This window comes from Camelus bactrianus, chromosome 8, assembly GCF_048773025.1.
Source record: "Camelus bactrianus isolate YW-2024 breed Bactrian camel chromosome 8, ASM4877302v1, whole genome shotgun sequence".
NCBI classification, from domain to species: domain Eukaryota; kingdom Metazoa; phylum Chordata; class Mammalia; order Artiodactyla; family Camelidae; genus Camelus; species Camelus bactrianus.
The window spans coordinates 52,978,361-53,001,345 of NC_133546.1; the positions used below are offsets into that span (position 1 = coordinate 52,978,361).

Genomic DNA, 22,985 nt, shown 5'->3' on the forward strand with positions numbered 1-22,985 from the left:
TATTTGCAACTCAGTACAGTTGTATAAATTCAGATTGTGATTTATATATCATGCTTGAATTTGGTTAGCATGAATTAGTCCCCAGAGCCTTCTGACTTGGAGCCAAAATATCAAGTACTTAATATGCAAGGCTGAACCCCATGCCTTGGATGTATGGTGACTAGTCTATGGAAAGAGGCATACTTTCTACTTATATCTTCTAAATGCAATAGGCATATCTATTTATATGTGACTATTATTTCACAGAAATTATTTCTCTAAAAAAATTGGGATCTGTCATGAATCATTAGAAGACAGTTTACCAGTTTATACTTATCAGACTCTTAATTAGGAACTTCAAAAATTTCAAGAGGAGTTTCCACTAGTTCTTAGTTGATTCAATGCTGTTTGGAAACTAGGGAGCCAAAAGTTGAGGAGTGGGTGCTCGCTCATCTTACTTCTGCATTAAGCTCTGTCTCTTGCTGCCTCAAGGATGATAGGTTTGGGGAATCTCTGAGAAGAGCTTAACAATTGGCTCCCTTATCATGGACTCCATCAAAGAAGCAATGCAGAATCTTTCTGGAGAGAAACCTAAATGACAAGGTTGTATAGGAACATCCTTTGTTCACATGAAAGTCTACTGAACAGAATATAGAGGGAAAAGTTGTTTCTTTTCATCTCAGAGCCACTCATCCATACACATGGCTATTTCTTAACATCTATAAAGATAATTATTACCATATTTCTATTTCTAGTCCAGACCTCATATAAGAACCACAAATATATATAAAACTACCTACACAACATCTCCGTTTGGATCTCTCACAAATATTTCAAAATCAGAATATTCACAACTTAAACCAGGAGAGAACCCCTAAAATGTCACCCTCCTCCTATGTTTCCCATCTAGGTGAATAGCACTGTCATCCAAAAAAGTTGGCAATATTTTCCCTTATTCCCTACTTCATCCAACACTATATATTTGATCTACTTAACATTGATTCTGTTACATTCTTTCCCTTTCCATTGCCACCACTGAGTAGAGATTACCTTCACCTCTTGCTTAAACTACTCCAATGACTAGGATTCTGTATTTCAGGGAACAGAGGCCAACTCTAAGTAACTAACTTAGAAGATAAATCTAAGGATATTGGGTAGGTAACTGATGATTGAATCCTGGAGAAGTGGTTTCAGCATATCAACAGAATCAACAGAAGTGGGAATTAAGACTACAGATATCAAAGCCAAGGTCATTTCCTTCAAAGTCACACTTCTTTTTGGGAATATTTGACTGGCCAAGATCAAGAAATACGTCCATGTCTGAGGTATCAGAGGATGGACGTATCTGACTCACTTTGACTTTAAATTCAGAAAATGAGGCTTTTCCTCCAAATTAAAAAATGCACTTTGATGGGATGACAAAAACCATGAAATTCTTTTCTTCTTCACCCATGTTGAGGGGAGGAATTGTGGTCTAAATCTCCACCCAGTGAATCTGGGCTAGCTTCTCTGACTGCTTTAATTCATGCTGTGCCAATTTCTAGATTCAATCCTTAAAAAACTCGCAGCTTTTACTTGTTGCTTTTGTAGCATTCAGTCTTGGAACCTGAGACTACCATGCTATTAGAAGCCCAATCCACGTTCAGAGGCACTGGAGGATAAGATGTCTTGGAGGGAGGGAGGAAAGGAAGAAGAGAGAAATGGAAAGAGAAAGAAAGAAAGAGAGAAAGAAAGAAAGAAAAAGGAGGGAGGGAGGAAGGAAGGAAAAGAAAGAAAGAAAGAAAACAAACTAAGGCAGCAGACATTTGATTTTGGAGGCAGATCTTCCAGCCCCAGATGCCTAAACTGACACTGCAAGAATCAAGAATTACCCAGCTGAATCCTTCCCAAAGTCCTGACCCACAAACTCCATGAACAATGAAACAGTTGCATTAAATCACTAAGTTTTGGAGGTAGTTTGTTAGGGACCAATAGATAACCTTACAGCCTCCTTGGATTCATCCTTGAGTTTCTTCTATTTTCTATACTGTAGCCAGAGGGTTTTTTAAAAATACATTTTTATATATTATTACCTTGCTTAACACTTTTCAATAGCTTTTCAATGTTCTTAGGATCAAGATCAAATCTTCGCATTATCTTCAAGGTCTTGAATGATGTATCCCAGCTGTGTCTCATCTATTTCCACTGTCTGCCTCACTCTCTGATCTACAATCACATTGGCTATTTTAAGTTTCTCCAAAATGCCACACATCTTTCTGTCCTAGAGTCTTCACATTTGCTGTTTCCTCTCCTAGAAGCCCTTCTTCTATCCAGTTGGGCTTTTCCCTAGTTAACTCTTGTTCATTCTTAAGATCTTAGTTCAAACATCAATTTCTCGGGAAAACGTTCCCTCAGTCCCCAGACCTCTCAAAACTCCTATACTTCTCCAACAGAGCGATCATTATATTCTAATTAAATAATTCACTGTAGAAGCGTTTTTATCATTTGTCTTTCCTGCTAGAAATGCAAGCTCTATAAGATCTGTACATACTGTTTTTCATTTTATCCATACTGAACCATTCTTTGCACATAGTAGTTACACAATAAATGCTCACTGAAAAATAGATGCATGAAAACCGACCTAATATAGATGAAGCAATGCATCTCAGACTTCAAACGTGCAGATGAATTACCTGTCTTGTTAAAATGCAGATTCTGACTCAGGAAGTCTGAGGTGGGGCCTGAGAACTGGGTCTCTGTGTCTAACAAGCTCTAGGCGGTGCCATTGTGCTGGTTGTGTGGATCACTCTGAGCAGCAAGGCTGCACAAGAATCATAATTAAGTCCTGTGGGTAACATGGAGCAACCAACTGGGAATAGTCAATATTTTAAACCTATGCTATCATTTTAATTTGATTCAATTAATTCAAACAATTATTGAGCCAACTATTTTCCCAGATGGGCTTAACAGTAATAAGATATATGGTTAGTGCCCTCCAAAAGCTCACTGTATAATGGGCACAACTAAAATACAAACAAAGCTATGTGCAAAATGTATTACAATAAAAGTAGACTAAAAATAAGAATTCGAGCACAAAGCAGACAGTTGCTTTGGGGAGCTCAGAAAATTTGAAAGACATTGGCAATCTAGCATGCCTATAAACCACCATGTTTTGTTTTTGTTCTGTCTTTTGTTTTCTTATTCTATATATGTCCACCTGAACTGAGTTATTGGAGGATTAGTGATTTAAATAATTGGCCTGACTTCCATATTTCATTTTCAGAATGAGCTGTGTAACTCTTTAGTCCTCCTGTGAGGACTAAACATGAAAACATGTTTCTGTTTGTTTGTTTCTGATGTCTGCGTATCTCTTTCGTTTTCAAGCTACTGTACAATCTGTCACTTCTATCTTCAACTTAGTAAATCCTTTCTAGTCTTTATAGTTAGACTTGAATTAGGAAACAAAATGAGCTAGAGAAACAATAGGAGAATGGCGAAATGGACAGGAGTTAGGGTGGAGTCTGCGTTAGGGTTCTCCAGAGAAACAGAACTGATAGGATATATGCAGATATATGTAAGAGGAGATTTATTATAAGAATTGTTTCAAATGATTATGGAGGTCAGGAAGTCCCACGATCTGCTGTATGCAAGGCAGAGGCCCAGGGAAGCTAGTGGTATAACTCAGTCTGAGTCCAGAGATCTGAGAACCAAGGGGACTGATGCTGTAAATTCTGGTCTAAGTCTGAAAATCTAAGAACCAGGGGCCTGACGTCCAAGGGCAGGAGAAGGTGGGGTCAGCTCAAGCTAAGAGAGCATATTTGCCCTTCGTCTGCCTTTTCCTCCTAGTCAGGCCCTCAACAGATTGACTCATGCTCACCTGCATTGGTGAGGGTGACCCTTCTTACTCAGTCTACAGATTTAAAAGCTAATCTCTTCTGGAAACATCTTCACAGACATACCCAGAAATAATGTTTTGCCAGCTATCTGGGCATTCCTTAGTCTAGTCAAGTGAACATATAAAATTAAGCATGACAAAGTCCTTTATTCAGCAGTTTGGTCTCTGAAGGAGAAATAATTCTTTTTTTTTTTTTTTTTCTTTTTCTTGCTTAAATGTTTACTCAATAGGATGGACTTTTTTTTTCTTTTTTCTTTTTTAATTGAAGGCAGGACTTTCCTCACTTATAGGTTGGGATATAGAATCTCATCTCAATCTTTGTGTCCACCCTCAGCTTTGTTGCATTAATGATCTCCTGGCTTTGCTAAGGAATAGCCATCATTCTTTTAAGTTCTTCCTTTCCAGGACAAAACTTTCTTTAAATACTTCTAAACCATCATTTTTCTTGAGAGGAAGCTAATTAACTATATCCTTCTGGTTATTATTTAATCATTATTTTTGGAGTACCCAAAATGTGCTAGCACCAAATCATTATACAGAGCTTAGTCATTTCTTAATTTGGGTCCTTGAAACCACTTTCTTTATCCCCTTTATTAATATTTATTAGGACCTGCATTGGGCAAGGTGCTCACCGTTTTAGAGAACATAGGAAAGCCATACTTCCTATCCTCTAAGAGCTCTCTATGCCTTGCTTCATTCACTTTTACAATCAAGCCAATGTGCTACTTCAAAATAATCTCTTTGACCCCATTCTATGACACATTTCCCTCTCCTGTCGCATGCATCCACTAGCTTGTCACTGCTCGTGAATGAAATTTAAATTCATCTGCATCTCAAGCATTTATTTTATCTCTTCTTGTTCTTTCTGTACCAGTCAAGTCATCTTCTAAAATCCATGCCTTTCTCAGAATGTCTGCTGTCAAAAAGAGAAATAAACAGAGGGGAAGGTACCTTCAGGCTTGGATTTTTGTGGCCACACATATCCCTTTGGATGGACACCAGCTTTCCCCAAGGTTGAGGTGGCAGCTTTTTAACTCAGGAGTCAGTGATGAAATGTTTTTGCATAATGTATACCTCTTAGGAAAAGAGCATGCCTCTGTTTAGAAGAATCAGCACATTTTCATCTTTTACTTCCCAAAATGCAGCCTTAGCATTCAGTCCTGAGCTGCCTCGGTGTCAGTGTGATGGAGGGCACAGTGTCTCCAGCTGGGACTGTAGATCATATTCTCAGAGTTTGCACTGTACTAAAAAATTTTTTTCAGTTTATGTTTTCATATCTTCATTTTAATAATAATACAAATACAATTCTGAATTATCTGCTTGATCACTGTATAAGTAGATACTGACTATAGGAATTCTGCAGCCATCATGAGCTGTTCTGATGAATACATTGGTGTCCATTGCTCTACACAGGATAGTAATTTTAAGCTTTGTTGTGTTGATAAATACTGCTACTATAATTGATGTTATGTGCCTAACTGATGTGCATGTATATTCTTAAGTATGAAAGAGTTCTCAAACTTGAGGAACTTTTGTCTTAGAACATGGACTCTGAGGAAGACATTCCTGTAGTCTAATTCCAGTTCAGTTTACTAGCTCATTGTTCTTGATAAAGTAGTTTAACTTTTGTAAACTTCCTTTTCTCAGTCTATAAAGTGAGGTTAAAAAATGAGCTATTCAGACCACAGGAATGCAGAAAGGAATCAGATCAAGCACACGTGCTTACCTAGATTTAGTAAGCAGTATCTATAATTCTGATTGCATCTTGTCCTGTGAATCAGTTTAAACTCAGCACCCTTTGCATTATCTCTTTCCCTCTCAAGAGGAGAACTTGTTTAAACTCATAGACATAACTCTTAAATCAGAAGTGACTCCCAAACTGTGTCATAAAGCCACTGGCCACATATCTTGTTCGATATAGTGCATTATCTACTCTCAATATAGGTCTTTGTTATTATTACCTAAACAGTGTAGTCACTCTTAAATCCTGATTAAATTTTCTGGAGACCTCTGAAGGTGTTAGGAAAAATGAGAAAAACCCGATCAGAAAAATGAGAACCAAAACAAGCAAGAGTAGTTACCTGCAGAATAAAGAATAAGCAATCCTAACCCAGTTTTGCTATATTTATCTCAATATCACTTACTGTGTGGTCCTAAACCAGTTCTCACATTCACATGAGCAGCCAGAAATCTTCCACTAGGCCTAATAAAATAAAAGGGAAAATTGCAGGGGAAAGATACATCAAGACAGCAATCTGTTGGTTTCGATAGATCAAATGCCTGCCGATACTGTTTATGGGAAGTAAGTGTCATCCCCCCACCCCCAAACTTTGCTATTTTCTAAAATGAATCCACTTTGAGATGTGATTTTTTTTTCTCCCAAGTTAGACCAGTTGGATTCCATCGATCATAATTGTGACAGACAGCAAGTGATTTGTTTCATTACATTGTTAATGGCTGTAGTGGGAACATTTGAGCTATTACATGAAAAGCTGTGGTTGTGTCGTTGTGAAGCTTCCAAGGATAGAATTTTCTCTTCGCTCTTTGTTTCTGCAATAGGCTCTCTTGCCCCTAATGGGAATGCACACTGAGTTTTAAATCCTTTTCCGCTTGGCTTGAGGGAGTTTGCTTTTTTTTCCTTTCTGTGTGTCGTTGAAAAGTCCAGTATTCAGGCACTTTCCAGCCAGCCAAGACATAAAAATGGCACAAGCAACATAAATTCTGGAACTGATTAAAAAAAAATTACCATTCCTGACAGACAAAAGTGGAAATGAAGACATACAAAAAGGAACACATGCATCTGAAAAGAGGAATAAAATTCTTAGGAACCTATTGCTTGGCCAAATATCAACCCCTCTCCGTGTGGCTCTCTCTTATAAATCAGTGAAAAGCCGAGCAGAGCTGGCCCCGTAGAAGGTAAAATGCATAAGATCAAGAACAGCATTTGTCTGATAGAGTCACAAACCGGGTGGGCTGGTTTATGCCTTTCATGACAAGCATAATCTTAAACAAATTTCAACCTTAACTTAAAGATATTTTAATGTATCCATTTGACTCACAAACTCAAGCTCACATTGAATTTTAAAGAAAACCCCTCAGAGCTCAGTTTTTAAAATACATCAAAGAAGATTTTATATATTTTTAAATTAATCCAGATGTCATCAAGTTAATTCTTAATTAGCCCCCTGTCTACCCTTGAATCAGTGACAGTGGTGGTTACTGTTGGGAACAAGAGACACCTCTGGGTCATTTTAAAGGTGATTTTAATATTCTCAGCAGCCTTCATCCCTAAGGGTAAAACCCTATGCAATGCAGGCATTGAAACCCTAGATAGACCTTTTGAATACAGGACAATTGTAATGACTTCCCCAGTAGTTAAAAATTTTAAAAATTTGCTTGCAAATATTTACCAGAAACTCTACAATGAGAATCATATATTTGAATCACCTTGAATTTAATAATGCTTCCCCTAAAGTTTAAAGTTCTTTCTATAGATTATGTAATCTGTGTTAACACCATCCTTGCGAAGTTGGGAGGAGAGCTGGTCTGCTTGTCCCTACTTCAGAAATGAGGAGAGAGAAAACCAAGTTGGTGACCAACTCAAAGCTAGGCAATATCAGAACAAGAGCCCGCACTTTCAGCCCATTCCCTGCCTGTGGACTGCCCTGGTGGGCGCCTCTCCTCCCTTTGAGAACATACATATTCATGTGTTTGAAGTCAGCCATGGATATTGACATGGATGACAATGAGTTGAAAAGAGAGGGGCAGCTAACAGAATGATTAAGACAACTGAAAGAAAATCAGAAATTTAATAATTGAAATGTCTTCTATCTTCAGAGAAAGAGAGAGAGAGTAGATGAACCAGCTAAGATGCAAATAAACAAGAAAACAAAATACATGTAAAATGAAAAATGCAATTGGTTTTGTATCTTCAAATGCTTAACTTACAGGATGGGAGAACACACAATTTAGCTTGTTTGGGTTTAGTCCTCCTAATATATTCTACAGAGTAATTTATTTTCAGAAGAAGCCTCACTGCAGTGCTCCTATTATGATAATGGGAATTTATGCACATGAGTATTTGTGATCACATCACAGAACAGTTTTGGGAAGAACTAAGAAGGGTGGGAGAAATTAACATTTTAAAAATAAGGATGAAGGTTTAAAAAAAAACTCTCTAAATTTTCAGTCTTTCACTGGGTCTGTGTACACACAGACACACACACACACACAGAAACATATACACACACACAGTTCCTCGGCGAATTGTCTTATTTGGGCTAAGTGCTTCTCTAGTGAAGAACAAAACTTGTGAGTGAAAAGCAGCATAATGCACAGAACACTTGCATGGATTTGTTGATGAGAAGGTGGCTGCCCCAGAGATTGGAAAACACAGCTCCAGCAGCCCCAGACCTCTCTGACCATATTCACTTTGCTTACTCAGGAGCAGACAATGACAGGCAGGGACTTAGGGGGAGGGGATGAATCAAAGTCCCTTTTACCCTGTGTCTCTCTGCTAGAACTGCTGTCAGCCTGGTGAACTGACATGAAGTAGGGGAATCAATCCAGTAGACACAGGATGAAAATGTAAACAGGGATAAGCTCTCTGTGTGCGCACTCTCTTTCTCTCTCTCTTCCATCTCTTTCTATCTTTTTACACAAATTCCAGGCATTTGAGAAGGTAGGTGTTTTTTCCTGTCATGAGCGAGGCAACCACACTCAGCACTCAAAGTCACTTAACAGTAGGATCGTCTTTAGAGCACAGCCACACAGCTTTTTGTGAATCCTGTATGGTGATTTTGAGATTGTGTTACAGAGTGTGCCAATATCAGTGTGCATGTTAGATCACTCCAAATACGAACACCCGTGGGGAAAATTATGGCAAAGTCACAGCTTGGGTACATTAATGAAAATAAAGCTTATCGAAGTAGGTGAACTCATAGGTCTGTGTACCAAAATTTATGGGCACAAGTCAGCTGTCACCGGGTAGGCTAAGGGAGACATAATATTCCAGCCATTTCTCTAGCGGAAGGAACATTAGCCTATTCTCTCCCTTAATTGATATTCTGCAACTGAATCAAGCTCTGCTGATTGCTGACCAGCTCACACGTTCCCCATATGTCTCCAGATTGCTAAACTCAGAAATGTGAGACTGCATCACTGAGTTAGCTTGAGGACAGCCAACCTCAGCAGTGGTTGCTAGACTATTTGTTCCTGCAAAGAGCAGACAGATAAAAATCAACAGTTTGAAAAACTGTATATTTTCACAATTTTCTATGAATTTGAAATATGACAATATGAAAGTTATCATCTCATATTTAAGGCATGACTCAAGGCTTAAGCTAATTTCACTGGATAAACATTATTAAGCAGTTTAAATTTGCCAGAATAGGTGAAATATATGATGGAAGAATTTTTTTTTTTCCTTCTGTTTGTCCTTTGGTATCCATCCCAGTTCTTATTTGCTTCTCAACAGCAGAAACAAAATTATGGATATAGTTAGCAAAGATTAACCTCAGGTTAGAAAAGCTAGTATACTTTGAGTATCAATTGTTTATTAAAAATTGAGTTGTTAAAAATGAAAAGCAGAATGTAGAATTTCCTCTGTCATCTCAGAGTCAAGAGCTAAACTGTAACTTCTTCAGCCACCTCAACCATTGTAACTCAAAGACATGTTAATATCTACATTTTGTTTTATTTTTGGAAAAACTATCAAATACAATGCCAAAGACCCCCAAATGCATGTTCCTATTTTAAGATAATATCAAGGTATATTCCCAAGTGCAAGGTGCTGAGTTCTTCCAAGTATATTAATCACCCCAACAACCTTATAAAGCAGGGACAGTTTTCATTCTCATTTTACAGATGAAAACCCAGAGGTTTATAAAGAGGTCAGTGTCTTGTTCATTGTCCCACAGCCCATCTGTGGAAGAGTGAGGACTTGAACCCAGGCAGTCTTACATCCTGGAGCTCAAGTCTTAACTCTCTGCTATATTGATCCCTCAGTAATATTAAATAAATTCTTATCATGGAATCTGGTGATATGTTTCATGCACTTTCAACACTAAGAATATTTATTAAAATAGGAGAATGGGTACCATGTTTTAAACATAAATCCATTAAAACAGATTGTATCTGAGATTGCTGTATGACAGATTGAAAAGTAACATATATACAAATACATTTAGTCAATTTAATAAAAGGGACATACTTTTTTACTAACCTACCTTTTATTATGTAAAAGGGGAGAATATTCTAGGTTATTCAGAGTAATTAGGGGTCTCATATGTGTTTACATGGTTAGCAAGTGTAAATTATGGTGACCTGCTGAGGACTTGCAAACAGCTGAGATATGATGATGGATCATGGTGTGACTTCCTATGAGATTCTAGATTTTTGCTGGGAATATTTAAAAAGTAAAGGATCTGGCTTTCCCATTGGGATTATACTTAATCAGTTTGCTTTCTGCTCTCAGAGACAGAATTCTCTAGTTTCACTCACCTAGAGAAAATCATACTATGCTTAGTATTTGCGGTAGTGAAGAAAATCACCATTTTCCTCATGGGAAGCATTTGGTGAAAACTGCATGTAATTTCTCAGCAAAATCTGATTCGTTAATGTAACCTTCAAAAGGAAAACCGAACAACAGAACAAAAGAGATCCTATATAATTTAATAATCTCAGTACCTAGCCATGTACAACAGTAGCCTCCCTTTCTCATTAAAATCAAAGAGAAAGAGCTCTTAGTTTGAAGACATTACCATAAAGCAAAATAAATTGTTCTAAAATATTTTGGAGGAATTATGGGGAAGTTTTTCAGGAGATACAAAGCCTTTCCTTTAACGTATTGCCCTGCGCTGTTTTTGAAATCATCCCTTCCCTCCATGATGATATGGGGGCCATGAGCCTTGGCCACTTGTTTCATACGGTAGCATTTGAACAGAGCTATCACTTACTGCATGTTTGCTCTGTGTCTCAAGAAAATAAAGCCTCGAAATGAGTATTACCGCCGGAGTCCACTGAAAAGCAAATAATATTCCCAGGCCTAGAATGAAATCTTACTGAGTGTTGGTGAAGGAAAGGAAAAGAAAATGTAGACGGGAAAAAAAAAAAAAAGATTTCCAGAATTTTATTAGGCAGACAGCTGAAACAGAGTCAGAGGAAATGATTTGAAAGTGTTGCTTGAAATAAAGTTTTCCTTTTCTGCTCATCAATTAAATAATTAGTACACAATTCTTTCCTTTCTAGCAATGCTGAAGTAAGGGATACAAATTCTTGACTTACTAATAAAGGCAGCATCCAGCTTATGAATGGATTATGTTACCAAAATGCATTTGTTAGATGGTCATGTGGGACCCACATGCCCTTTCCCGTAGAATCAATGTTATAAATCACTGTTCGGTTTTAAGGCTGGTCCACATAAGCACACTGAAAGCGCACTGCTGCTCCTCAGCTATCCTACTGTATGTATTAGCCTGACGTCTGAGGTCTGAGCTGGAGGTAATTTACTTTGAACTAGAAGAGGGAGGAGGAGACTTTTTCCTTTTCCTGGGCACATGGCAACTCGAGGATATGGTGACCGTATCTTGTGAACGAAAAACTGTGGTGCATGACCCACCAAAGGAATTTGTTTCTTATGACAATAAAAGAATTGGAAAATAAAAACATTTTCTCCCAAAACATTCTACTGATATATGGAGATGCTGTTTGGAATCAGTACCACCCCAGAAAATCCAGTAGCTGCAGATGCTCTACACTAGTAATACTGGAGGAGAGAAAGTTGATGAGTTTTGCTTTGTTTGGTTTGGTCTGGTTTGAAAGCCCAGCTCGATGCAGGAAGCCCAGGAGGCTGTTGTAACTGACCAGGAGGGAGATGACGGGGTCTGAAATAAAGCCAAGCCAGAGGGACCAGAGAGCAGAAGACCAATTTAAGACAGGTATGAAGGTGGAAATATCAACACTCCATCTTTTTGGTGTGAAAGCCAGGGAAGAGACAAGTCGTTTGGGGGAGCTGAATGGGTGGACAGACTGGCGGTGATGTTGGATCAAAATCTTCATGGTGAAGGAAAATGAACCAATTAGCAGGGGAGATGAGCACCCAATGGCAGTTCTGTCACCCATTCTTGCATTACACAGCTCCCTTCTCTTCTCTACTTTGGACTTAACAGATTCTCTAAAAAGCACTGAGATTTTGGCATTTGATCTTCACAACTATCCCAGGAGAGAGGAGTTGTCCCTGCATTATAAAGATGACAACAGAGAATCAGACAGGCTAAGTGACTTGCTCCAGATAATGGTTAAATGGCGTTGAACTTATATGGGGGAGCTCTCTCTGACCAGTACTCTTCCATTACCTAGTCTTGCTAACTTGTGTGTCCACAACTTCTCCTTCAATTCAATTTGATTCAATTATCGCCTAAATTCAGAAAAAGCTGGATGGGTCCCTACAATACAACATGGCAGATAATGTCCTGGATTCTAGGAGGAGAGAGAACAAAGACCTAGGCTCCACCCGGCGGAGGTCTCACTAATGACGTCGGCTTACAGGGATTTGAGAGCAAGGAGACCTGTCCTGAGAAAGAACCACCTAAACAAGGAGAGAAGTACATAAGCTTGGTTCTGGGGGACGAGCTGAGCAGTATTTCCAGTAGAATCACCCACAAAACCTTGCGGTACCACTAGGGGTGGGGAAACTGAAACCATCAGTAAAATGTCTATCAAACCCCGAGATGCAGGCAGTGCTGCTTCAGCCGTGCTTGGCTCCTGTGGTGGTGAAGAGAATGCAGACACTGAAACCTAACAGACCTGGGCCTGAATTTCTGCTTAGGTGATTATTAGCAGCGTGACTGTAGGCCAGTCATTTAACCTCATGTGAAGTGGGTATAATGCTGTAAGAACTAGATGAGGTCTATGGAAATAAAAAAACCAACCTCGTGTCTAGTACATTGTGGATACTCAGACATTTTAGCTATTATTAGTATAGTTAGTATTATTAGATATGGCTCACCCCCCATTTGCGTGGCAAATGGGACAATTTAACCGTGTTAAGGACCCCAGTTTATCAGAGGTATGGGGCCCAAAGGGAGATAGCAGATACAGCAGAAACAATGCCTTTTAAATGGACTAATTCTCCGGGGGTTGGAGTAGGGTGCTGGCAGCGCTTAGGTGAGCTGAGGTAGTTAGTAGTTGCAGCAGAATCCAGAGGAAACCACAGACCTCAGCAAAAGTTAATGGTGATGATGCCCAAAGAATAGAGTCAGAGTCAGAGTCAGAGTCAGGCAGAGGAGAGAGGAAGGGAAATGGGAGAAGTCACATGGTAACTCATTCATGACTACCTTTGCAAATTCACTCAACTACTCCTTCAGTCCCTCAAAGGATATCCATCAAACACCAGCTCTGTGCTAAGTACTGCCTACTGCAGGGATGAGGTGCTAAATAAGGTAATCAGGAACCCTGTCCTCAGAGTCCACAATCTAATGGAGGTGAGAGAGACAAAAAGCAAGTAAACCAGAAATAGTCAAGGTAAGAGAAATCAGAGAGAGGATGTGTTAAAGCACAGAGTCTCCGCATTGGAATGTGTGGGAAGAAAACACTAAAATTCTCTGAACATGCTATTTGTGCTTAGAAAATCCTAATGTTTAATTAATAGTCTCCTAACAGAGTGCTGCTGCTCCTGAGTCTGGTATGCACAGTAGATGATGCCCTGCACCCTGAGGGAAGGGTGGGTGTGCGCGGTGGGGGGGGGCATTGTTCTCTCTGTCTCTGTCTCTGTCTCTGTCTCTGTCTCTGTCTCTCTCTCTCTCTCTCTCTCTCTCTCTCGCACTACTTGTTGGTCTTCTCTGGGGTCTGAGACTTGGGGTCTTATACGGCATTCTTTTCAGCCACACTGATATAATAAACATAACAACCTAAACATATACAACAAGAAATTGGCCAATATGTTTTTATATTATCAGAAAAGTTTGAAACATGTACATACAAGCACAATGAACCTCACTCTGAGTGTAAATTTTGTATGGTTCCTATAGGCATAGGTGGCATCTACACAATGAAATGAAAGTAATAAGATAACACTTTAAAATCACACTTTAGAGTTGCTGTATTAAAAATACTAAACAAGATTTTCAAAAATAATGAAGCATTGTTAATCACATATTCTCAGCTAAAAATTAAAATTAATATTATTTTGGGGAGAAGCAAAATTTTATCTACTTAGTAAAATAAGTATCTTTAAGATACAAACTCTTATATCATATAACAAATAATATATTTAAAACATGGTCCAGAAACATGATGTCTTAATAAAACTGTATTATTAATTTCATGAGCTAAATTTCACCTATCCTTCATCTAAATCAGCCACCAATACAGTAGTCATTTTGGTTATTCTTGGACCAATTAATAAACCATATTCTGCCTTATTAGTAACATGGAAAGTTAGAGATGAAATCCATTGCCTTTTAGACACATAGACCACACTAACGATCCACTTTCTTCTGACGCACATTTACCCCCAGGAACAATTGGTGATTCAGCGGTCAGAGCACAGAGATGGTCCCTGTGTGGCGCTCCTTGGCCGTACAGGCCATCGTTGGAGCTTTGCCCATGAGCTCGCCAGCCCACCCACGGGAGACACAGGATCATTCAACATGAGGGCTGGAACCGAGCCAGTCTGCCAGCAGAGGGGCGCTGCCGCTCGGCACAGCCCAGCCCTGCCGGGCTGTAGATTTCAGGAGAATGACAGTCAGATTCCTAAGCTGCTGCTATACAGTGGACCGGAGAGAAGCAAAGGCAGGCAAAGGGAAAGAAAACAGAAATACTCCAAGTTTTCTTAGGCGCCCAACGTCCAACCACCTGGCAGGCTTGGGACCGTAAGGGCTCAGTGCAGTTTGGTGTGCCGCAGTCCACAAACCTAAGGGATCCAAAAGTAAAGGGCCATCTTTCCACGTGGGAGATATTCATTGTACATTGGTTTCTTCCTCCACTCTTACATGGGGAGGGCAATCGTGGTCAGGAATGTCATCTTCAAATACCGAGGGCAATGACGAGCTGGGAATTCGTTTTGGGAGCACTTTTCTCACATGTGAGATCCGGCCTAACAAATAGAAGGAAATTCATCACTTTATAGCATCCATGATCTTTATGTTAAATAATTTTGTGGGAAAGAAGATTTTTAATGAGAGTAACAACTCATGTTCAGAAAATATATTTATAATTTGCTAAAGAAAGGGTAGGAGGCTTTTGGTTCAAAATGTAAACAGTAGCACATATCAAAGAATGGATAAAGATACCGAGATTATAGTCTTTGCGTAACTTAAAAATTTTTCTCTTGGCATATTTAAACGCTAGTCTTGAGGTTTGTATTTCATGTGAAATTTCTTCAGTCATCTTGAGGGGCTGTTACACACCTTCCAATCTTCCTGTAATTAAGGCAGTAGTTTTGTTGTCATCTTGTCACAACTCATGAGAAAAACTGTGAAAACTCAAGAGCACATCCCACAGGAAGTCAGGCTTAGACAGCTCTATGTAATCTTGCTTTGCAACTTGAGGCGCTTCGTTGCACTTGTGAATAGTCAGCTATTCCTTTCCCACTAACTACTCTTTCCCCACGAAAGGTTCTCTTTTCTTTTTTTTTCTTTAAAGTTTCTAAGAGGCATCTTGTTCTACTTGCTTCCAGAATATTCTGGGAACTCAGGTGTCAGTAAATCTGGCAACAAATTCAATTTAAGTTTTCTAGAATTCACTAAAATTAAGACCTTACTTTCTGGTCTTAATGGAATTCTAAATAATATATTATAAACAGAGCTCATTTGGATGAATTTGTAACTATCCCATAATGTTGGCAATCATGCACTGAGAAATTCTTTTGTAATATTTGATAATGTTTTTTGGTAAAAAAAGAAACAGATTCTGTCACATGGAGAAAGATTATATGGAATTTAAAACAATATATTACAAACCTGTATCTTTATTATTTGATGAGCCTTAGGCAGAGTCACTTGCACGTTAAAAAATATTTTCTTTGCTTATATTACTTCGAAATATTGAAAGCATGCTGTAAATATCTAGAGGTTAAATAATGACCAATAATTCATTACTAAACCAAAATGTCCTTCAAGGAGAGTTCCAAAGACCTGAATTTATTTGGTTATTATAACTTAGAACAGAAATCTATTATCTACATCACAGTGAACACAGCTGGAAAACAAAATTATAATTGGAGATGTTGTCGGTAGTCAGTGACATTAAATACCCAAATATAAGAAATCTCACAATGACTTAAATATAAAATTGGGCATGATTGGCAAGAGCACCACGGATTAAAAAGACCTAAGAACTAACCATGACCTGCAATGCCTCTAGGTACTGATTATTGTTCCACAGAATGACCTTCCCTAAAGCCAACATTGTTAAGCCTTCAAAATCTATGATTTTGCCTACTTTTGAACTCTACATTTTAATCAACTGACAAGAGCATAAAAGAGAAAAATGGAAATAATGGAAATGCTAGAAAATGGGTGGCAAAGGGAGTACAAAATGGCTGGGGTTACTTATTCTGTATAAGAGGAGGAGGGTGAGAATAATGTTGAGAACATGTAGTGATTTCGTGTGTATATGGGAGGGTGTATATTAAGTGACTGTCATCGGTACCAAATCTGGAATGTAACCTAATTGTTTTAAAATAATCTGTAAAGTTTTTCCCCTTAGGAAAAAACTTCTTGATTAAAAAAAAAAATACCCTGGGACCTCTGAGTAAGTTAAGGGGAACAAAGGAGACCATATAATTTATTGTTCATGTAATGTATGCAAAGTTAAGTTCTTCACTTAAAATGGTTAGGTGAGATTCGTGGAAGAAATGGGGCATCTGATAAACTTTATGTTTTTTCCAGGACTTTTGTCTTTGTGACAACTGTAGCCAGAGTCTAAATTTTCTTCATTTTACTCATTCCAATCCAGCTTTTTGAGATCTGTAGGTCCATGTGCCTTTAACAAGTAAAAACAAGAAATACTACAATGCCCGGAGAGGCACCTGATTCAGTTTCAGTGTAATTACCTTCCTGCTTCTCTTGCCTCTTCCTGCCAGCCTTTATTCCTGACTTCCATGCGAGGTAATGCACCTATCATTTAACTTTCCGTTCTTTCTCAGCTTCAGAACAATCACTGGTAATCCAACACTAACAGCAAACATCATGCTGTAAAGAACAAGGCTTTCTTCCTTTTTATCTTCTATTTTATTCTCTTTTTAAAGTAATTTCTAAATGAAGAAGGACAAATTCTTCCATTTCTGTTACCTGTACTTTTTTTTTTTTTTTTTTTTTACTATTATGTCTGCTTTCAGCCTTCTCAATGGAATATCTGATGCTGTTCCTTCCAGAGCCTGGAAAAATCAACTTCTGCCTAAAATAATTTTTCCTGTAACATTCATTCCTGCCTGGAGATGTGACACATTTATTTGGAACTTTGGTGACAGAGGAGCTGAGACAAGCACTCACAGGACTGAGATTCTTGAGAATGTGGAGATTAAGATCTTCAAGAAAGAATCTGAGCCTTATAGGAGGCAGAAATTTTTATACTTGAGATTAGAGTTGATGAAAATGCATTTTAACAATTACTGTTATGCAAACCATTGCTAATTTCATATATATGCACATAGCATCAAGGGCTCCACAGAGTGACTGCTGCTGCTAATTGTGACTTCTTCCAAGAATTTTTGACTTTTATTTAAGCTTCATTTGATGCTGGGGAATATTCTCCATCTTTTGAAGAAGTTATGCTTCCTAAGTGATCTCATATATTAAACTGGTCATAGACTCATTCTGATCTTTAGAATAACCTGAAGATTCGGAAATACATTCATGAAGTTAACAGAAAATTCAAAATATGTCCATGGATTTATTTACTTTTTTCTTTCTTACCAATAAAGTACAACATTGAAATAAAGTCATGGTTTAAAATGAATTTTATTTATTTTTAAAAGCCACATTCCCTTTCAGGTTAATTTTTCCTTCAATTGAGTTTTATTTCATATTTCCTTATTCTTATGGTTTTGGTTGTCAGATAATTTTATCATTATCGTCCTCCAACTCAAAATGGTACCTATTTTTACTCTATATACAGTTAATATTCATTTTGTTTAAAGATAAATTATCAACTTCACGTTTTCAAATTCTACTCTTAAATATTTTCATGAAATAGTTCTAAAGGCGAAAAAAACCTGTAAAGGTCAAACTACTGAACCATTTTACTGCCTTTGTACACTTCCCACTTCAAAGGTTTTTCTATTTAATGCTAAGGTAAAATCATATCTTGATTTTCCCCCCAAATAATTTTCTGTAGTCTATATAATAAATAAAATTAAAATTTTCAATTTACATAATGCTGAAGAGAAAACTGTCATCAGATTTGCTTATTAGTTTGCTTTTATTTAGATTCAGCTTTCAAGATGTAAGAAGCATTTTATCTGTTCCTCCTACATGAATATTTGTGAATTGGCTGCCGCCAAGTAGCAGGTTGTATTATAATGTATCATATATTCATACCTTTAAGGCTTCTTTCATCATTAAAGGAGTCACTATCTTTAATTTTTGTGAGGGGCTTTAATTATTGGTGCTTATTTCATATTTTGATTAATTTTGGTTTTTAATTTCCACTACCTGTCATGGCATGTTTTGTCATGATCTTTCAGTTGGGTGCCATTTTAATTATTATTCAGGGATTCATTTTCTCATTTATTATTACCTCAGTCCTTTTAGCTGCTTTGAAAGGGCTAATATCAACTTTCAAGGATAAAGTGTGAAGAACAGATTGCCTTCACACATTGATAATTTTGAGGATTTACAAACAAGTTTAAAAATATGATTTCCATTAGTGCACTTAATAAAATTTGCTACAATTTAAGTAGTATAATCCTTGAAATTTGCATTAGCAAAGTCTTAAGAAACCATATGGTGTACATCAGTAGGTACTAATGATATCTACAACTAATTTTAATTTACAGAAAGCATTTTAAGTGAGAGTAATGAAAAAAATTACCAAAGCTTTTTTCTTGTAGTATGGCATCATTTGGTCAGGAAGTGGTGTTAACCTTTGGTCTTGGGTGGAGAAACTATGTTTTATAAATTAAAAAAAAATACTAGTAATTATATATGGAAGTATCTTGGCAGAATAAAAATAATTAGGATTTTAGGTTTAAAAGAATTGGACTTGAATCCCTACTCTGACCATTATTGGAGAAGTTGTATAAACTGCCTGTGTTTTAGTTTACATATCACTAAAATGGGGACACTTAACTCTAGCAAGGTTGGGGGTCCTCTTTAGGAAAAGGGATTGTAATTTACATATAAGAACAACTTGAATGACTGAATGACTTAAACATGCTGTTCTATTATTTTTATACTACATATACTGACTTATTAATTAACATACTCTCTCAGGCCATCTCAGGCTGTTGAGAATTACTGGTGGTAAATTTGCATGCATTTCCTTTGGAACTGACAGGCTTTTTTCAAAACAAAATGAGTCAAGTAGATTAAGAAGTGATTCAGTATGCTGGGACGCCCTTGACATGAGGTTCTCCACATAGCACGACTGTAAGATTTTACCCTAAAAATACAGGAATTTGATAAATTCCATTTTATGTTATTCCCATCAAAAGAACAAGAAAAACAAAAATGCATGTTGGGCTTATAATTATATTTGCTGCATTTTTGAGCATGTTCCTGATATGATATAATTTCCATTTTGACTAGGGATCAGTGAGACATGTGCCTTCCACTAATACTTTCACAGTTTTGATGACTGGAAGAGGTTTCCACAGAGTAGATTCTGTGCCTGTGCATCTCCAATCTAGTTTGTCCTCTATTGTAAGCAAGTCCTTCTGCTTCCGGAGCCACAGGACTTGGTCACATCATGACCGGAACTCCAGATCAGCTGCTCTGTTTGACCACTCTGGGTCAGTTGGCACAGTGGGGATGAAGAATGTTCCCAGAAGCCATTCCTAGTCCTGGATGGTTAGCAGTAATTTAACTCCTCACACAAGTGATTGCTAACCATGTAAATCTATCCAGTAAAATCAAAACTAAGGTATTTCCAGCTCACCCTCCTCTTAGCCAGAGCTTAAAAATGCTGATAGTCGTTTCAGTGCAATCCAACTTAAAGAAAAGCACTCTGGAGATGGAGGCGGTGGGGAAAGAGACAGTGAATCAAACTGATAGTGGTCAAAATATCTTACATAGGAAATCTGCAAAAATATACTACTGATGGAGCCCACTGTCAGATCCTCTCAGGGCCTTGGAAGAGCAAGGACTAGAAGCTTAAGCTTTATTAGGTTTATGTTAAATATGCCTTTGACCCCTACCTACTGTGAAAGAGGAGAAGCCTCAGGAAGTTCAAAGGTACTAATTGCTCCAAGAAGGAATAGAGTTGAGAAATGTTTAGAAGGTAAATTTAGAAGGACTTGGTGAGGGTCTGTAAGGAAAGGAAGGAAAGGAAGTCAAGAAGAGAGGAAGGAAGAAGTGAATTTTATGACCCTTAGGGCTCTGAGTTGGAAACGTCATAAGGAGCAGTATGTTTTGACATGAATGGGGTAGACTGAGGAGGAGCTGATGAAAGAAGTTTTGAATCACATGTTGAAAATGTGGAACTATCTCTGCCACAGCCACGTAGAGATTTCTCCTAATATTTGTATTCAATTCTGAAACTCAGAGAAGACCGTAGGGCTAGAGACTTGTGTTTGGAAGATGTAAGTATATGAATTGCAGTTAAAACCAAGAGCATGAATGAGACACCCCTCCCCTGCCCTCACTGCCCCCCCCCCCACATCACTACGGATGATGTGTAAAGCAATCGATCACAGTGGGGGCCCAAGAACTGTGGTTTTTAAAATGGGAGCAGAGGAAAGGATTTGGAACTGTGAGAAAGGTAAGAGGAGAAACTGGAATGAGCTATGCCATGGAACGAATTCCTGCGAATAAACAGTTCCTAAAAAGAAAAAGGATTCAAAAGTGACAATCAAAGATAGAAAAGTCTGAGTTAAACGGGGAGATTAAAAGCAGAGGCCATGTAAACCACACAGAGAGGAAAGCTGGCTGAGTGAGGGAGTGAGAAAAGCTGGGTACTTGTTAAAAAGAAACACTGGGCTGATGAGCTTTCCCTCCCTTTTTTTTTAAGTGAGGGGAAAACCTGAGCATGTTTGCAGAGTGTAGGAGCAATGTCAGTAAACAAGGAGCGCTCTGAAATTCAGGTGTCACAGAAATAGTTCCTAAGAAGCTTTTCCTAGCACTCCCCCCTCTGAATTCCTGCTTACCTTCTACCTGCAGCGCGGACTGACTGTCTTGCCTATGCGTACTTGTGGCTCTTTACATACACATTAGACAATTACCTAGTTATCAGTACTTCCCACTAGAGAATCTAGGGCCCCGTTTAGTTTGTCTTTAAATTCCTCTTGCTTACAGTCATGTTTATTGAAAGAATGTCTCTACCTAGGAAGAGAGGGAAAGACACAGGATAGAGAGCAGAAAACAGGATCTGTCAAACAAGGGGACTCTTCATAATATCTTGAAATTTCAGCGAAATGATGAAGACAGGCTTAAATCTCGAGTTGAGTTTACGGAGTTCAGACTGTGATCTTACTTACGACATTTGCAGAGCCAGATCAATCTCACCTCTAGGGTATCTGACTTTAATATTTTTTAGACTCTTCCCTGATGGCTCCTTTTTTTGTGCTCTTTATTTCAGAGGCCTAGCCGTACGGAGCATGTAGAGAGAATATATAACAAGTAGTAGTGGAGAATGAGACCATCAAATAAAGACGTTCTGAAACACTGAAACCTATGAGTATCTGAACTATTTTAAAACTCCAGATCAATTTGTACAGGGAACAACAACAACAACAACAACAACAACAACAACAACAAAACTCGGTTTCACAATCAAGAGCTATTTGCTTTATTTCAAGCAGCTGTTTCTTAGACTAAAGCTGTTAGTCACAAATTAGACAAGGTGAGAAACTGGGGGTGATAGTCCACTCGTCATCAATACTTTAACCCCCGCAAAAGAGAGAAGAAATAAATGTATGCCCGTTGATTGCAAATCAATAGAGTTATCTTCATTTGCAAAGGACAGCACATTAGAACATGTTGATTTAGTTTTCCTTATTTCTGTTGAATAAACACACAGGTCGCTAATCATCAGCTACTAAATATATTTTCCAAAGGTGAACAAAAGAAGTGGGTAATTTGATGCTTCTTAATTAAGCTCACAACACAGAATATTTTTTATACTCTTAAAAGCATTTGTTTATGAAAGCTAAATGAGTATAGATTTCTGATAGAAAGATCCCCATCCCCCCAACACACCAACAGCTGGGAGTCATTCTGGCTAGTAAATTATATGCTGTCCTCTACATTGCCTTGTAAATGACCTCAACCCTGACCTTGACACAGCAGTATTTCTAAGAGAGAATAATAATTTATTCTCCATGTTAGATGAACTAAGCCCATGGTGATTCTCAGCTATAATTCTCTACTATTTACTGAAAAACTGGTCCTATATATTCAGATAAATTATAGGTGGAGAAAGAGTGAGAGAGAGAGAAATAGGAGACATATAGATGGATTTAAAAATGCAAGCACAGATGTATAGAAGGAGGGTGGCCAGGAGGCAGGGAGGGGTAAATAGCTATCTGAGTGGTCATCTAAGCAGTGTGGCTTCAGCTATATGGAAAATTTTTAACTTCATACACATTAATTTAGTGTTTCTACACCCTTTATCAAACTTCAAAACCTGTTTTCCACATATAGGGTGATAGCTCTAGATGTAGGTAGAGACATAATCTTTGAGGATTTTGTAAGGCCATAACAATCATTTACATTCATAGAATTTCTATATCTAAGATTAACACACCTGCAATGAGAACGGCACAGTTGTTACACTGACCCATAACCATTTCCCATATATCCCAGCCCACATTAGCCCATTTTAAAGCTTTGTTTATGTGTATGTAAACCCCGACATTAATGTTTTGTATTCTGAAAATTTCACCCGCACAGCGCCAGTCACTTAATTGCACTAATTATTATTCACACATTAGCGCCTATTAGTCAGCATGGGTTTCTTTCCATTTTTTTAAAAT

General features: G+C 38.0%; 1 long non-coding RNA gene across 6 annotated transcripts in view; it reads right to left on the minus strand.

Moving 5' to 3' along the window:
- LOC105063771 (uncharacterized) overlaps positions 1–22,985 on the minus strand; it is an 864,622-nt gene that overhangs the window by 78,847 nt on the left and 762,790 nt on the right. For 5 of the 6 annotated variants that reach the window (XR_012508690.1, XR_012508689.1, XR_012508688.1 and 2 more), the window contains one exon: positions 9,254–14,948. The exons of the other annotated variant lie outside the window; for it this stretch is intronic. This is a non-coding gene — a long non-coding RNA (uncharacterized LOC105063771). Of the gene's footprint in view, positions 1–9,253; positions 14,949–22,985 lie in introns of those variants that run through there. 6 annotated transcript variants of the gene reach the window in all.